Source organism: Macaca nemestrina, chromosome 19 (genome assembly GCF_043159975.1).
Source record: "Macaca nemestrina isolate mMacNem1 chromosome 19, mMacNem.hap1, whole genome shotgun sequence".
Taxonomy (NCBI): domain Eukaryota; kingdom Metazoa; phylum Chordata; class Mammalia; order Primates; family Cercopithecidae; genus Macaca; species Macaca nemestrina.
In genome coordinates this window covers 56,798,223-56,814,937 of record NC_092143.1, presented here as the reverse complement: position 1 = coordinate 56,814,937, position 16,715 = coordinate 56,798,223, and the positions used below count along the sequence as shown (strand labels likewise).

General features: G+C 38.8%; 1 long non-coding RNA gene across 1 annotated transcript; it reads left to right on the top strand.

The window, feature by feature from the left end:
* Positions 1–1,677: 1,677 nt before the first annotated feature.
* LOC139360038 (uncharacterized) lies at positions 1,678–14,957 on the top strand. The gene is made up of 3 exons (XR_011616957.1): positions 1,678–10,363; positions 11,563–11,692; positions 12,805–14,957. It is a non-coding gene; the product is annotated as an uncharacterized lncRNA (long non-coding RNA).
* Positions 14,958–16,715: the final 1,758 nt, after the last annotated feature.

Sequence of the window (16,715 nt, the reverse complement as noted above, 5' to 3'; positions counted from 1 at the left end):
CTTTAGCTTTTACAGCCTCACAGTAACTACTGTTGCAACATTATACTAATAATAGTGCTGATGCTATTAATAATAATGATAATAATAACTTATTAAGTTCTGATTATATGTCAGGTACTTTACATATTTAATCCTCTCCAAAACCTTATAATAAAAGCTCCACAATCCTTATCCACAATTCTGAAATACAAAAAGCTCTGAAAACCCAAATGTTTTCCCTTAGTATATGGCAAACTCTTCTTGTAGTAAAACTTGACCTGAACCAACATGAATTTTTAAAAAATAATCTTCATTTATCCACTTAGAGTGAACAGTCATACATTTTGCTGTCACAGAGGTCACATGTTTGAATTAGGGAGTGCTGCCCTAGGCCCTCCTGGCATGTCACATCTTACGTTCTTTGGAGTATATACACTTTTTTTCTTTCTAAAATCAAAATTATCTAAATACCAAAATACAACTGGCCACAAGAATTTCAAAGATCCCCACTTTTCAGATAAATAAACTGAGATTCAGAAAGAATGCATTTTTTGTACACATTTCCTCTAAGTCGTCAGAGCCCTTTAACTAATGTAATAGTCGATACTTGTTATAGGCTGAACTGTGTCGTCCCAAAAGTTGTATGTTGAGACCCTAATCCCCAGCATGACTGTATTTAGATATGGGGCCTTTGAAGAGGTAATTAAGGTTAAATGATGTCATAAGAGTTGGGCCTTAATCCAATAGGGCAGGTGTCCTTATAAGAAGAGGAAGAGACACCGTAGCTCTCTCTCTCTCTCTCTCTCTCTCTCTCTTCCTCCCTCTCTCCCTCTCCCCCCACCCCTCCCCCACCAACTCCACCCCCCTCCCCACCGCCTCCTTGCACAAACACAGAGGAAATGTCATGTGAGGATGCAGTGAGAAGGCAGCCATCTACAAACCAGAAAGAGAGGCTTCACCAGAAACAAATCCTGATTTTGGGACCTTGGTCTTTGTCTCCTAGCTTCCAGAACTGTGAGAAAATAAATATCTATTGTTTAAACCACTCAGTCTGTGGCAGCTTTCTTTTCTTTTCTTTTTTTTTTTTTTTTTAATGGCAGCTCAAGCAAACTAATACAAAATTTATTTTTTTAATTGGGAAAAGGGGAGCTATTATGTCTGCATGTAAGCTAATAGTTGTAGTTAAGTGGATCACTTCAATGTACACCCCCTTCAAACTATTTTAAAGGCCACTGGCTCATGGCTGATCTGAGAGAGCTGGGCTTGCATTTATCATCTGTTGTCACCCTATCCAGTCTTTTGTGAGAAAAATTCAGCAAACAGCAATGATTTACTATGTGCCAGGCACTGTTCTAAGTGTTTCATGTATATTAACACATTCAGCCTTCACAACAACCCCTTGAGATGGACATTATTATATCCACTTTACAAATGATGAACTTGAGGCACAGAGAGGTTACATATATTGTCTCGCTAGTAAAACTGGCAGAGCAAGCATCTGAATCTCAGCAGAAACCAAACAGGAAAAAATCCTTTTCCTCATAGTGCTTGTAGGGAGAGGTAGGGCAGAAGGCAAATAAATAAAATAAATAAGCAAATTATATAGTAAACTAAAAGGTTATAACTCCAATGGAGAGGAATTGTCTAAGCGTTTAACAACTAGACTGGGCACTGTGGCTAGCCGGGCATGGTGGCTCACACCTGTAATCCCAGCACTTTGGGAGGCCAAGACTGGTGAATCACTTGAGGTTAGGAGTTCCAGAACAACCTGGCCAATATGGTGAAACTCCGTCTCTACTAAAAATACAAAAATTAGCTGGTGTAGTGGTGGGCATCTGTAATCCCAGGTACTCAGGAGGCTGAGGCAGGAGAATTGCTTGAATCTGGGAGGCAGAGTTTGCAGTGAGCCAAGATTGCACCACTGCACTCCAGCCTGGGCAACAAAGTGAGACCCTGTCTCAAAAAAAAAAAAAAAACAAACCTGTCTCACAGTGAATGGAATACCAGGTCTGGTGTCTGAAGGGTAAATGAGAAATGTCAGCACAAATATACTAAATGATAAACTCAAAGTAATCAAAACAATGCCTAAAAATAAATGTATTTGTTCAAGAAATACATAAGAACGTTATGTGAAACTACAGAAGAACTATGATGGAGTCACAGGGACCAGATTATCCCCTCCTACCTGAAAGAATAAAAATTTTTAAAAACCAGACTATATATATGAAACGATGATTCTCAAGACACTGGATATCAGGTGCTGAAGGACGGTGATTCCTGAGAGATAAGAAACAAATAAAGTGAGCCCTGTGATTTATCCCGCCTACTGACTTGAGAGAAATTGCAGGCCATGGTGCAGGGATGAGAAACCACAGTAGAACCCATTATGAGATGCCACTAAAGCAGTACTTGAAGTCAAATGTGTAGCTCTAACTACCTATAAGAGAAAGAGAAATGAAGGTTTTCTTTGAAAACCTTTGAATCAATGACCTCAGCTTCCACCCTAAACTGGAAAAGGAAGAGCAAATTCAACCCTAGGTAAGATGAATAAAGAAGATGATAAAGAATAGAGTTGAAATGATAAAGTAGAGAATGGAACAACAATAAAGAAAAATAGATAGAAATCAAAACGTGGTTCTTTGAGAAGATGAATAAAATTGATAAATCTCTAGCCAGGCTGATCGGGGAAATAAGAGAGAAGAATCAAATTATCAATAATCAGGAATGAAAGCAGGGCTATCACTACAGAGTCTACACATATTTAAAAGATTATAAGGGAATATTATGAACAACTTTATGCCAATAAATTCAACAACTTAGATGAAATTAACATACTCCTTGAAAGACATAAACTACCAAAGCTCACTCAAGAAGAAACAGATAACCTGAATACCCCTATAAATACTAAAGAAATTTAATTTATAGATTAAAATGTTCTGACAAAAAAACAAAACAAAGAAACAAAACTTTTCAAGCCCAGCTGGCTTCACTGGTGCACAGGTGGATTCAACATTTTCTCAGCTACTAGGGAGGCTAAGAAAGATCACTGGAGCTCAGGAACTCGGAGCTGCAGTTAGCAGTGATTGTGCCACTGCACTACAGCCTGGGCGACAGGGCGAGAAAGTATCTCAAAAAGAAAGAAGTATGATAGACCAAAATATAAAACTAAAAACTATAAAACTTCTAGAATAAAACATAGATGAAAATCTTTATGACCTTGAGTAAGACAAAGATTTCCTAGATACAATACTAAAAGTATTATCCAGAAAACAACAAGTTGATAAATTAGACTTCACAAAAACTAAAACCTGTTGAGATTTTTTAAAAAGCCACAGACTTGGAGAAAATATCTGCAAAACATATATCTTATAAAATACTTGTATGCAGAATATACAAAGAATTCTCAAAATTCTAAAATGAGAACACACACAACCAAATATAGATATGGGCAAAAGACATGAACACTTTATCAAAGAAGATATACAAGTAGCAAATAAGTACATGAAAGGATGCTCACCCTCATTAGTAATTAGGGAAATACAATTAGAACAACAAGAGATAGCACTACAGACCAAACAGAATGGCTAGAATTACAAAGACCCATAATAGTGAGCATTAGGGGTGGTAATGAGTACCTCTCATATACTGCTGGTGTGAATGTAAAATAGTATATTCAATTTGGAAAACAGTTTGTTAGTTTCTTCAAAAGTAAAATATATACCTACCACGTGATCTAGTCATTCCACTCACAAGTATTAATATTTACCCTAGAGAAAAGGCAGTGTACATACATACAAAGATGTGTACACAAATGTTCATAGCAGCTTTGTTTGTAATAACCAAAAACTGGAAATAATTTAGATGCCAATTAATAGGTGAATGATTAAACCAATTGTGATATATGCTTACAATGAAGTACTCCTGAACAATGAGAAGGAATTTACTTATGATACACATAACAATGAGGGTAAATCTTAAAACAATTATGCTAAATAAAAAGAGGACAAAAAAGCTTTCATATATATGAAACTCGAGAAAACGCAAACTAATCTGCAATGACAGAAAGCAGATCAGTGTTGCTGCCTATGCTGAGGAAGGGGAAGATGAGGGTGGGAATCAGGAAGGAGCAATTATAAAAGGGCACCAAGGAAACTTTGAGGGATGATGGATATGCTCATTATGTTGATTGTGTTGATGGTTTTATCAGTGTGTACATAACACCAAAACTTACCAGCACTATCTGTACATACTGTAAACATGTGAAGTTTATTATATGTCAATTGTAACTCAATAGATCTTTTTTTTGTTTGTTTTGTTTTGTTTTGTTTTGTTTGAGACAGAGTCTCGCTCTGTCACCCAGGCTGGAGTGCGTGGGCGTGATCTCCGCTCACTGCAAGCACCGCCTCCTGGGTTCATGCCATTCTCCTGCCTCAGCCTCCCAAGTAGCTGGGACTACACACCTGGCTAATTTTTGTATTTTTAGTAGAGACAGAGTTTCACCACATTGGCCAGGCTGGTCTCGAACTCCTGACCTCGTGATCCACCCGATTCTGCCTCCCAAAGTGCTGGGATTACAGGCGTGAGCCACCGCGCCTGGCCAATAGATCATTTCTTAAAAACTTAAAACACAAAAAGCTAGACTGAATTTTTCTGTCAAATTTAGTGATATTATATTCCTTTTACAGATAGGCATGACTGACTGCAAATAAACAAGTGGGCCCTGTACAAAAGCTGGGAAGGATTTAAAGTTCTTCAAAAGATTGTTATTAATGGGTCAGATTCAGAGACAATCGACTAATTCTAGTTCAAGTAGGAAGAGATTTGCTATCTTTCTTTGCCTTCCTTATAAAAAAAATCAAGATTTCAAATATTTTATAAACAACTTTTAGCATATTCAATAAATTTGTTTATTATGTATTCTGATTATCTACTGCTACATCAAAGCCCACTCTAAAACTTGGTGTCTTAAATGCAGTTTGGGCAGAACTCGGCAGGAACAGCTCATCTCTACTTTACTCAGAGCAATTTAGACTGGAAGCTGGGACTATCTGAAGGTTCACTGATTCAGCTTGGATGGATGAAATTGGCTGTCAGCTGAGACCTCAGCTGGGGCTAGATCCACAACACCAAGCCTCTCCATGTTTCCTGGGCTTCCTTACAACATGGTGGCTCATCCCAAGAGAGTCGATCAGAAGCTGTGTCACCTCTTTTAACCTAGTCTTTTAAGTCAAAGAATTTGCAGACAGGTTTTTAAACCACTATACTGTGCTTATCAAAAATGCAGATTCCTCACCATTCCTTTCAAATACATGGCCATATCAGGAGCTTTAATAAAAGGAGCACTGCACCGACACTCCGGGAAACTAGATTCAAATTCTGATACAGATTCAAGACTTTCAACATTCATGGATGTTAATTTTCCATGTTCAGAATGACCTCAGCTTCCACCCTAAACTGGAAAAGGAAGAGCAAATTCAACCCTAAGTAAGATGAATAAAGAAGATGATAAAGAATAGAGTTGAAATGATAAAGTAGAGAATGGAACAACAGTAAAGAAAAATAGATAGAAATCAAAACGTGGTTCTTTGAGAAGATGAATAAAATTGATAAATCTCTAGCCAGGCTAATCAGGGAAAAAAGAGAGAAGAATCAAATTATCAATAATCAGGAATGAAAGCAGGGCTATCACTACAGAGTCTACTAGACTAGAAAACTGGTATGTTACAGATGAAGTTGAAGTGGGACAGAAGAACAGAGAGATGCAAGGAGGCAGATGACACAGTTCAATATTTAGCAGAGAAAAGCAGTGAAGGCAACTGGCAAAACACAGTATCTAAACTCCAATAAGACACTTAAAGCCACTGATGGGCCAATCCCATGAAAGCAGAGTGGAGAAGAGTGGTAGGCACATCAGCAGCCACCAGCAGTGACATCTTGCAGCAGGTAGCAGATGACTTTGAGGCCACAATTGGGTTTTGGTACCCCTGTCCCTGGGCAGAACTGTGCTTCCTCTGGACATTGAACTTTCTGCTATTATTGAATCAAATCATACAGAACTATCATTGCAGGCTTATATGACCAACTCTCCTACTAAACACATATGTTCCATATAGGCAGAGAATATATTTTATTCATTTTTGAATCTCAGCACCTGGCATGTTACCTTCATTGCCTGGGACTTAGCAAGTGCTCATAAACAAATGGAACTGAACTATCAAGGTCAGAATGGAAAACCAGTCTCAAAGGAGTAAGAGTTTAGGGTAGCTTGTCAGGCCAGGATTTAGAACTCAAGATAATAAAGGCCCAGTTATTAGATGTTGTATTGGTCTAAATTCTATAACCAAGACAGACCATCAGTTACCTGATTCAGTGCTGAGGTACTGAGTGTAAGTGGCAACAAGGCCAATCTGCCTGAACTCTTAAATAAGGGCTCCTTAATTTCCCCCAAAATGAATCCTAAAGCCTGGAGTGTAAGCCCTCAGGAAGGGAACAAGTAGCAGAGATAGGAAGATCTGTAGCTATCCCATGTGAGAGAGAGCCGCAGGCAGCCTGTGAGACTCTTTCTGCTATTTGCTTCTAAGATCATTCTGCTTGGAAATGGGGCTGCTTAAGACCCAGTACACTCTGGATAACATGACAGGGCATCTCCGACTGTGCCATGAGGCTTCTCCAGGCCAGACCTCTCTGCCGTGAGCCCATCTATCTGACTGCTTCTAGACACCCACAGGCATCCAATAGAGCTGATCGCCATCCCCCAAACCACTGTGCTCCTCTGCATTCCCTGACTCTGACTCTGAGCAACAGAATCGCCCCCAACCAGCTGGCCAAGCAGAAGCCAGGCCTTGAGCATGACTTGCCTCACTCATTCCCAACTTGCAATCCTGTTCCTTATCATCACTCAACATGGTCTCCTCTTCCAAGACATCCTTCCCTGACCCTGAAAGAGTTGCTGTGCCCTCTCTCCTGTCTTCCCATGGCATACCTTGATCATGCCCTGCCATACTTCCGACTTCCCCACCAGACCGGAAGTATCTTCAGATCCTGGACCGTGTGTTACTACACTGACCAAATGAAATGTTTGCTCCACAAATGTTTCTTGGCCAATGAATGAACAAACAAATTAATCCACAGTTCTTGTAAACCATGCCACCACCTAGCACTTCCTAACCGCTGCCCTTTCTTCATTTTTCTCCATAGCACTTACTGCCTTCTAACGTATCATAATTAACTTCTTTCTTTTATTTGTGGTCTCTTTGTCCTCAACACCACTCCTTGAATGTAAGCTCCATGACAAAAGGGTTTTTTTGTTGTTGTTGTTGTTTTACTTCTGTATCCCAAGGGCATGAATCGTGCCTGGCACTTAGTAGGCACTTAATAAATATGAATGAATGCTGAGCCTGTGCTGCTCAGCGAGGTTCAGATGGCCATGGCATTGTCTCGGCAGCTGTTACCCTAGGTTTTCTAGCAGTCATGCCTCCCAGTGTGCTACCCTTTCCCCATCTGGGACATACTTTCCTCATTGGCCTGAACAACAGCTTATTTTAGGGCAGCTGCTACTGCTGCAGAATCAGCTACCAAAGAAAACACTTCTCATCTTAGCATCTGGAAAACTCACTCTGGGTTTCAACTCTTATGTGCTCATGTGCCAGGAAAAGTACCTTTTTCATTTTTTACAGTCAAATACTCAAGTGACTAGAAAATATTATTTTCAAAATGCATTTATGGGGAACTTGTTTGTTCCTGAAAATTCAAATGTTTGTCAAATTTTAAGATTTTTTTAAAACTTGGTTTCAGGGAATATTAAATTTTGATGTATGTTCCGAAGTCAGTGCTAGGAAAATCACCTCTATTTTTATAATTACAAAGTCAAGGTTAGGGACTGCCTATAGTCAGGAAAAGTATGTTCTCTATCTTTTTAAAAAATTCATAAGAGGTCTAAAATGCCACTAAAATGATGTTTTCATGATTCCTTACATAAGAAAGGAAGAAACTGTTTTTCAGCACTTTAGATTTGGCATACTGTTTAATTCTCATGACTCTGGAATATAAGTATGACTACACCCATTTCAGAATTGAAGAAACTCTAAATCAGAGCAGTTTAGTAATTAATATGATATGTTAATCCTCAACAAAAGAAAGAGATCTGAAATTAATATGGTAAAATAAGATTTGACACAGAGAAAGGGTGGGTACGTAGTTGTTCTCATATATATTTTTTTGTGAGCTTTGAGATGCTTCCTAACAAAAAAATAAATCAATAAATGATGGCAATACTTCACCGTCATTACAGTGCCAATTAGGAGCAGAGCCTAGATACAAATTCACACCTGTTTAATTCAGAAGTCTATGTTTTTTCCACAATATTGTGCTGCCTCCCCTGAGTAGAAACTATTATATATGCTTGAAATAATACATAACCAAGTTGGAAGACCTGCAAGGTCGGTGTAACTCATCATTAAATAGAATTCTTATTAGCAGTACTAATAATACAAATGTGACAAGTATTTTGGATTCATATACTACCTTTTATCCAAATCATTGAAGTGATTCTGTAACCCTAGACAAGGAGATTTGGAAAAGTATCCTCTGTTCCTAATAGCATCTTAGGTTATTGCCTATAAGCTTAAAACCAGACTCTTTTTCTTACAATTCAAGACAGAATTAAAAACAAGGAGCATTAAATTTAGGAAATGTTATAGTCAAAGAAGAAAATGTGAATAAACCAAAGAAAGTAAGTACGTAGGAGGTAGCTGAGAGTGAGTTCTGGAAGAGGAATGAGAGAGAATGTTGAGACTCAAAGAATAAGAATAGGAAAGAGTGGGAGGGAAATGATTATATAAAGAAAAAAAAGCATTAAAATAAGCAGAAAGTGAGGTGAAGTCTGAAGGTGGAGAAAGACAAGAGTTAGAGAAAAGAAAAGAAGTACAGAAGAAGAAAAATTAAAAATTAAAGGAAAGAGGGGGGTAAAGAAATCATGAGGGAAAATGAATGGCATAAAGGAAAAGGCAGACACAGTCTGCCAATCATTTCAGAAATGAGTCCCATGTCCTGCCATGTGGATTTTTCCCTCCCTTTACTGATAGTAACAAGATAACAACTTTGAGTGATACATTTTGCAATAGCAAGGTAATAAATTAAAAGCATCAGTGAGCAAACAGACCTGTCACAATGAAAATTAAGCACTGAGGAATGCTAATTCAATTCCTACACGACATAATGCTTAGAAATGTGGCGTGTGGCACCAAAATATGATGTTCTGAAACCGTTTTCAATTCTGCAGCGAGCCTCCAGACCACAGGCTGCTGCTACGGACTTGATTTCTTCCATCCCTAGTCCAGTCCACCAAGCTGTGGATTGGAATCTGACTCCATCTTTACTACCAAACAAGCAGGAGGAATCCTCATAGCATACCCCTAAACCCACACAGGCTCCTACCAGCATTCTTAACCAGCATGATGATGCGTGGAGCACCGTGTTACATCAGCAGGAACACACATCAGTGTAAAGGTGGACTGTTATGAATGAGTTTTTCTTTCTCTTTTTCAGGGGACTTTCTTCCCCCCCAAGAGATTTGCTCTGTCATACATACAATTATAAATTTATCAGTTTAAAAAATTTTTCAAAAAAATATCAGCCATATGCCAGATGATCTGTTAAAGATGATCTTTATGTATAAGCAGTTTCTTTTTTTTTTTTTTTTTTTTTTGAGACGGAGTCTCGCTCGGTCCCCCAGGCTGGAGTGCAGTGGTGCCATCTCGGCTCACTGCAAGCTCCGCCTCCCGGGTTCACGCCATTCTCCTGCCTCAGCCTCCAGAGTAGCTGAACTACAGGCACCGTCACCACGCCCAGCTAATTTTTTGGTATTTTTAGTAGAGACAGGGTTTCACCGTGTTAGCCAGGATGGTCTCGATCTCCTGACCTCGTGATCCGCCCGCCTCTGCCTCCCAAAGTGCTGGGATTACAGGCGTGAGCCACAGCGCCCGGCCCTGTATAGGAAGTTTCTAAGGAAAAGTGACATAAACATATGTACAACATATATACACATATGTGACCATATAAGCAATATGCACATCTCACCCACTTTGCCATTATTTCAAGCTCCTACCACTCACTTAACTTGTTAAGTTAGTTAACAAGTGGGAGAACCACTAACTCCCAACCTCCCATTGTGATGTTGAAAACTACCCTAAGCGGTACAACCACCAGAGCCCTGGATCTTCACTCCCAGGCCCTTTCCTTGTACCTTCAGCCCCATCAACACTGCAGCCCCCTTGGCAGATTCCACCCATCTCCATGACTGACCCAGCCTCTCACCTGCCCAGCCAGCGCTGTTCCCTGCATGGACACCCTGTGTGAAGCCCTGAGGGCTGCACTGCTGCCGCAGGTCAGGAGCAGAGTGGACACTGTCCTCAGGCTCAGAAGAGCTGGGTTGGAGCCCTACTTACTAATTGTGTGGCTGTGGGCAATTGATTTAACCTCCTGAAGCTTCAGTGTCTTTACCTTTAAAAATGGGAACAGGATCTCCTCTACTGTCTTCATAGGATTATAGTGAAGACTCTGTGAGCCTAATATATGGGAAAGTTTCTAAATATTTCTAAGTGCTAAAGTGATATATACCTACTCACAAGCAACCTTTTTACCAATATAAGGTGGTAAACAGTGGCCCAGTTCTACAAATTACAGTATAGTGGAAAGGTCACTGACTTGAAAGTCGGGAGATGTGGATCTGGTCTTGCCTTTGCTGGATAACCCTAAGCAACAGCCTTAACCTCTCTGATCCTCTGTACAGTTTAATAGTGTTACTAAATTTGAAGATCTCTGACAACCCCTCAAGTACCAATAATCTGTGAGTTTAGAGCAGCATTGTTCAACTGCGCATGTGTTAAGTAAGCTTTTAGGAGCCAGCCTGGGAACAGAACTAACCCTATAACATTGCTTATATGGAAAAATGAGTTCTGAGCGCTGATAACTAGCTTTCACGTGAATTTCTGGAACAAAATCAATTCACAGTTTGGAGATTGCTTTTGTCACTATGATAGATTTCCATTACAAACAAACAAAAGACTTAGGGAACTTGGGAAATATCTCCATGCTGTTCTGGAGTTGATTTTCCACAACATTGGTGCTCTGACACTGGATGAGACTCAATTTTTCGTTAACCAAACCACCACCATTTCTAAGGACAAAGTGGATTTCCCCTTTGGTAGATGATTGTGTGTGTGTGAGTGTGTGTGTGTGTGAGTGTGTGTGTGAGTGTGTGTGTGTGTGCACGCATTGCAGGGGCAGGGGAGGGGACTGACATAGGATTTTATTTAAAATGTGACATTATACGAAATTATGTTATAAAAAGTGCCCTGAATTTTTAGAAAAAGAATTCTGCAATAGCCAAACACACTTTTATTGCTAATCTTTATATTTTTCCTTATATTATTCTGACATTACTTACTGTTTAAAGTGAAAAAAGAAAGTGGGTAATGTATCCCTTAAAAATTCTAATAAAGGCAATGGGATTATTACTACTCTCTGAAATTAAAAATTAATATAAAATTAAAATACTTCCTTCTTCAATTGCCCTCCTCCTAGCAGGGAAGATGTGGACTTACATTAATCCAAGGGTGCTGAGAGCAGCAGAGAATCTCTGGGCTGACTGCCCTTATTACAGTGATGAACAGATAACAATGTGCTAATGGATGGAATCCCAAAACATAGAAAAGTAAGTCTCTGATTTGGCTGGCCAGATTGATCAAAATTTCAGTGGGATTATTTTCTTACTATAAGAGAGATTCAAACAGTTGTAGTAACTGTTTGAAGGTACGAAGGAGGGTGGAGATATCCTAGGATATTGTTGTCACAGAAGCTTAGGGATATAGAACAAAATCTTACCCTTGCCAAGCTCTGAATGGGGGACAACCCAGATGGAAGAAGAACCAACAGACCCAGAAACCTGATTTTAAAACCCACGTAGAGTGGCTCCCATCCAATTTCAGAACCCAGTTCAAGTGCAGCCTCCATTCTGCCAATGGGCCATGTCTAACTCAAGGAGATCTGGCACAAACAAAACAAAACAAAACCCTTTTGTTCCTCCTCCAGAATCAAGAATCCAAGGAGCAATGAAAATGTCACAAAGCAATATAAAGAAACCTCACTATTATGACACTGGAAAATCATTCACTTACCCGACTATCGATCCATTCCCTTCGAGGTCCTAAAGATCCCAGGCTCTTCCTGCTCCCCCCATCCATCATAAACCTCCATGGCACAGGCGAAGTCTCCCTGAATATTCATGGCAGAAAGCCATTCCATCATGACCCAGTTGATCACAGCTGCTGAGTGGCAGAGGCACCAAATATATCATCAAAAAAGGAAAGCTGATGGACGTACAGGGGGAAATAATAGACACTGGGGACTCCAAAGTGGGGCGTGGGGTAGGAAGGGGGAAAGGGTTAAAAAGTTACCAATTGGGTACAATGTTCACTATTTGGGTGACAGGTACACTAGGAGCCCACACCTCACCATCATATCATATATCCATGTAACAAACCGCACATGTAACCCTTGAATCTACAAAAATTTTTAAATTTTAAAAAATTAAGGAAAGGTTGTGAACACTGCTTCCAATGAAGATCTCATAGCTGTTTCGTTACCTAAATCGATGTGAAGATGGCAAAATTTCAGTGGTAATTTTTAATTATTCTGGAAACAGAAAAACATTCTCCACAGAACACTATTGGAAATAATTAAATCAATGCCCCACAGACAGAAAGAAATTCTAACATTCTTTTTCTAGTGTATTAGTTTATTTCTCTATGCTGGATTTCATTCCAGAAAGGACTTGTGGTAATCAGAATGCCTTACAATCACGTGTTAAAGGCTCTATTCCTGAAATGCATTGAGTTTGTTCTTCAGGGTAAAACTACTTTGTTCTTGGCATTTCTTATGGGAATTGATGACAGGCCAAAGTGTTGCCAAATGAGAGAGAGCTGAGAATCTCTGGGCTGAATGCTCCTCCTACAGTGATGAACAGGTAAGAAGGTACTGATAAATGGAATCCCAAAACATAGAAAAGTGAGTCCCTAATTTGGCTGGCCACATTGACCAAATTTCAGTGGGGACACTTTCATATTATAAGAAGAGAGAATCAAACTGAAAGAAACAGAGAAAGGGCCTGTTGTTTATAATGGAAAAATTGAGTGTCTGTAATAAGTAGCTAAAATGCAGTGTTCATGGGCTCATCTTACATGTTCCAAAATTAATGTTTTGGTGGATGGTTTTTAGGATAAAAATAACCACAACCTAAGAAATCACAATTTTATGAAGACATGTTACTGTAAGACATTTTTCTCACGTATTTTCTTTCTATTGCAGATTAAGCTGTATACACTGTTGAGAAGTTAATGCTTTCCCATTCAACAAAATTTTATGTTCTACTCATTTTGTGGCTTATGATGAGATGCACAGATGTTTTTTCCAAAGTCATGTTTAAAACATCATATTTCTAAACAAAAATAAAATGAACTATCCATGGTTAGGTTCCAGAAATAGTCCACCACACAGTTTTTCAGAAATGGTGCCAAGAATCCTGGCAGCTAATGTATAAAAGTCACTGTGCTTTTGCCTACCATGGTGGTATTCTGTGTCTCATGTGCTTTCCAGAAATTATTACCATCAAGTAGATATTAACATTGTCACCCTCTGAAAATATAATGTATTCATGGAAATGAAAAATCAAAAACAAAAAAGGTGAGTAATATCATTTTGTCAATTGTCAGGCCTCTAATAGGAATCAAATTAGGGCTTCCAAGATTTAGCTGACTGGGCACAATGCTAGGCAAAGCGACAGCACTAGCTGCTACTTCCCCTCTGCAAGAGATCAAAACAGCCCCTCAGGGGAATCTTTGTCTTAGTCAATAGATCCTTCTGAGACTAAGACCAAAGCAGGCATGTGTTAAAAATATGATCGTTGGAGGATGTGATGAGCTGATTACAACAAAGATGACACTGAAGTGGCTAGCATGTATTGATTATTGCTATGAGTGAAGCCTCCTACCAAAGGCTTTATATAAATTAGTTCTTTTAATCCTTACAACAACCCCTTGGGATAGGATTATCAACACCATTTTACATATGAGGAAATAAGTGTGTAATGACTGACTACCTTGCCCAAAGGTACATGGCTAAGCATTAGTAAAGCTGTGATTCAAATTCAGATGGGTCAGTGTGCCGACCTCTTCATTTGCCAGGTTCACTCTCCACCTAACTGCAGTGCCAGGTGGCCGACCTCTATAAACTGCATCCGTGGGTATCAGTGTCCTTCCTTCTGGATTCCAGTTGATTCATCCAATGGGAGCCAATCAGGAGATCAGAGGCTGAGGTTCTTATTCCCTGGGCTTCCCTGCTGTGGAGTCACCTCAAGCTGTCTATGTCCCTCAACTGAAGACCACTGTGCTTCCCAAGATGGCACTCTCTACAAGACTCTCTCCCTCAAATTCCAGGAACCAGTCTCTCCACTCCTTCACCACTTCAAGTCAGAGGCAGTAACAGCTATACTGTTGCTAGCTCTGAGGTTCTGCACCATCCAATGTGATTTCACTCCATCCTTATATATAGTCTGTGAATTAAATCTCTCATAAATTAAAATAATTTGAATGCATCTGTTGATTCCAGCTAGGACCCTAACTAATATAGTCTGATTCTACAAGTCATGCTCTCAACCACAAGGTGAAACTCCCCACTAAGTTATTTCAGAGTCTTAGGCGGTCATGCTCTAGGATAAAATTAACTGGACTCCAGTATTACCAGTATAAGGTGAGGTCCCTGGAATTAGGGTCTCTGTTAAATCATTTCCTTACACCTTCTTTGTATTACTTTATTCCTTTCTAAGTCATATTATATTTTATTTTATGGATGGAATTATCAGTTTAAATATTAATAAATACTTATAAAATCAATAATTTCCACTGAAATTTGATCTTTCAGAAAAAAATGGCATGTTTTTCCTTTCTAGGTCTCAATTGTCTAGGACTTGGTTTTCTTTCTTTTGTGAGAATCTAAGCAGTAAAATAAAGACTGCTGTGAATATTCATGTTCAAATTTTTTAGAATATTGAATGGCAAAGTAGCTTCTGCTGTCTCTTCCTCTTTCTTTTAAGGATAGTGGCCATACTGGATTAAAGCCTCATCCTTATGACCTCATTTAAGCCTAAATGCCTCTTAAAAGGCCTTACCTCCAAATACAGTCACATTCTAAAGTACACATAATTTAATCCACAACAGATACATTATAGACTTTGTTGTTATAACAGGTTTTTATTGTTATAACAATGCTGCAATGAACAGTCTTGTAAATATATCTTTGTACATGTGTGAGTATATCCATATAACAAACTCCTAGAAATAGAACTGCTGAGTCAAAGAAATACATGTACGTATATACTGCCAAATTGCCCCAAATTTGAACCTCCATCAACGGTGTCTGCGAGCAGTCACTTCCCCTCACACCCAACACATGGCATATTATTGAGCTCTTTTTTATCTTTTCCAATCTGTAAGCGAAAAAAAATACCTTATTTTGATCTGCTGCGTTTAATTATAAGTGAGGTTTTCTACAATATAATTTTTTAAAAGATGATACCATCCTTTTTTTATACGTTATCATATTTATAGTGATTAAGTGCTTACATTCTGTATATTATTTTAGGGAACTAAAACTGATAAAATATATTTACTTGAGTCTTACAGGCCACTATTGGCACTTTGGTTCCAATATATCTAATCCAATATAAAAAAGCAAGGCCAAACATGCTTTGCATAGAGTCTGTTCTACATAAGTCCTTGCTGAATGAAACTGGTAACTGATCCCATTTACTATCAGTTCTCAAGGCTAACAAACAAGTCCCTAATTATCAGTTCATTGTTGAGTGGTTATGCGTCTCTCAATATCTTTATGTTAAGTCAAGTCTTTTTTCCTCTAGTGATTATTTTCCAGTTGGCATGTACGTAGGACCTAACCTAGTGTTTTCAAATTGGTTGAAAGAAAAAAAAAGATTGTTTTTAACTTTAAACTTACCTAGAAAAGTTGGGCAAATACATCAAATTTAATGTTTAGCCCAGGACTAGCACATACTAAACTGTTTTTGTGCACCACTATGCTTTTAGAGCCTCTGTAAGACATGATGCAAGAGCAGCCTCAAGATAGGAGTCCCTATTGGAAATGGGCATTCAGTAGGAACCAGGACAAGTTCAAATGAATAGGCAAGTTGTTGGGAGAAAGATAAGTATGTTTATTATGGAACATAAAATTTTAAAAAGAAAAAGACTTTTTAAAGACTTCGGCGTGGGTGTATTTATTGGAATGGGGGCCCCATAGTGAAGGAGGAGATCGTTTTTATATTTAATAGAACTGTCCATGTTTCCCAAGTGCCTCTTAATAGCAGCAGTAATATTTATGAACAGATACACTAGTCAATTCTGTTTGCCACATGTAAATCTAAAAGTGCATGTTCAGTTTCCCATGTTCCAGGATTTCATCATGTTTTTGGCAAGCACACATACACATAAGGAGACCTTTTGTTAAACCACATAACTCTGATCTTGTTTATGAGCTCTAAAATTAAATTATCTTGCATAAATGCTCAGAAGGTAATTTTCATATTAGTCTCAATGGTCCACAGTACCACCACAAAAGATTCAGTCACAATTCATTCTGTGACACTGGGCAGCCTGTCAGCTTCATTGGTG